The sequence below is a fragment of the Myotis lucifugus genome, unplaced genomic scaffold (genome assembly GCF_000147115.1).
Source record: "Myotis lucifugus unplaced genomic scaffold, Myoluc2.0 scaffold_629, whole genome shotgun sequence".
Classification (NCBI taxonomy): Eukaryota; Metazoa; Chordata; class Mammalia; order Chiroptera; family Vespertilionidae; genus Myotis; species Myotis lucifugus.
The window spans coordinates 1-1,476 of record NW_005871677.1 but is presented as its reverse complement, the minus strand read 5'-3'; positions in this window follow the sequence as shown (position 1 = coordinate 1,476).

Sequence of the window (1,476 nt, the reverse complement as noted above, 5' to 3'; positions counted from 1 at the left end):
GGCAGTGGTGCGGCGAGGCGGCGGCGGCGGAGCAACCATGGGGAGCCGCGCGCCGGCCTTGGGGGTTCGCGCCCGTTGCTGCCGGGGCGCAGCGTGGCCCCTGGACGAGCTCGCGTGCACTGTGCCCACCGCTCCCACCTCTTTTCTTCCTTTTTTTGCTTTTGGCTGCGCCCAGCGTTCGGGCCGCGGGATACGAGGTGAGCGGGAGTCGGCGAGCGGAAATGTCCACAAGCCAGAGGGAAGTCCCGAGGAGGGTCTGGAGGTGTGGGTGGGTCTGTTCTGTGGTTGCCTGGTTTATGGTTGCTAATATGACTGTGTGGTCCGAGGGCATGCTTTGTGTCAGTGGGAGGTCTGGCTCCGCGCGTCTGAGAATGGGGCTGCCGGTGCCTGCTTTCCTGCTTCTGTGGGTCAGTTTGCCTGGACTTTGCATGCATTGAACCGTGTGATTGGGCGTGTGCGTGTGGGGGTTGGGGGCGGATGCTGGTTGAGAACTGGAGCTCGCGGCGGCCGGCCTGGAGTTCCAGCCTGGCCCTTGCACTTCCTGGCTGCGGGACTGTCATCACTACACTTCTCTGATCTCAGTGCTCTCATCTGCAAACTGGAGATAATAGTGTCCCTGTCCCGCAAGGTGGCTGCTTAGTATTTGTAAATGCTTAATACATATTAGCTACTACTATTATTTTCCCAGGGTGTGAATGAGCGCTGCCCTGAGGAGTGTGCCGCTAGGGAGTTGTATCCGTCAGCGCAACTATGTGTGTGTCCTCCCTGGGAGTGCCTGTCCCGGCCTCTCTGAGTTACTCACCTCTAGATCAAGACTTACCTTGTGCCCCCCACCCCTGCTCCCACCCCAACCTGCCTCTTAACTTTGGGGAGACAAGGTGTGTGAGTGTGCATTTGGGGTCCCTGTGCAGACATGCCCCATGGTGAAGCCGAACATGCTCAACGTGCACCTACTGGCCCACACACACGATGACGTGGGCTGGCTCAAGACCGTGGACCAGTACTTTTACGGCAGTGAGTAGAGGGTGGGGACTGACGCTTGGCACTCCCCTGACCCCTCCGAGCTCTTCACATCCTCTGTGGGTCCTGGATATTAGGGTGGGGGCAATGCCCAGCTTGGGGTCCTGTGTCTAGGAAGGTCCCCTTTGGCTTGCTGGTCCCTGATTGCTTGACCCCTGTGTCCACAGTCCACAATAGAATCCAACACGCAGGTGTTCAGTACATCCTAGACTCTGTCATCTCTTCCCTGCTGGCGGAGCCCACCCGTCGCTTCGTCTACGTGGAGATGGCCTTCTTCTCCCGTTGGTGGCATCAACAGACAAATGCAACACAGGATGTTGTGCGGGACCTGGTGCGCCAGGGTGAGCTGCCCCAAGGAAGTGAAAAGAGGAAGCCCAGCCTAGCTTCTGTTTTTGCCATCCTGCCTTCTGAGATTTTATCACGCTACGTGCAGACTGACTGCGCATGTGATCTGCC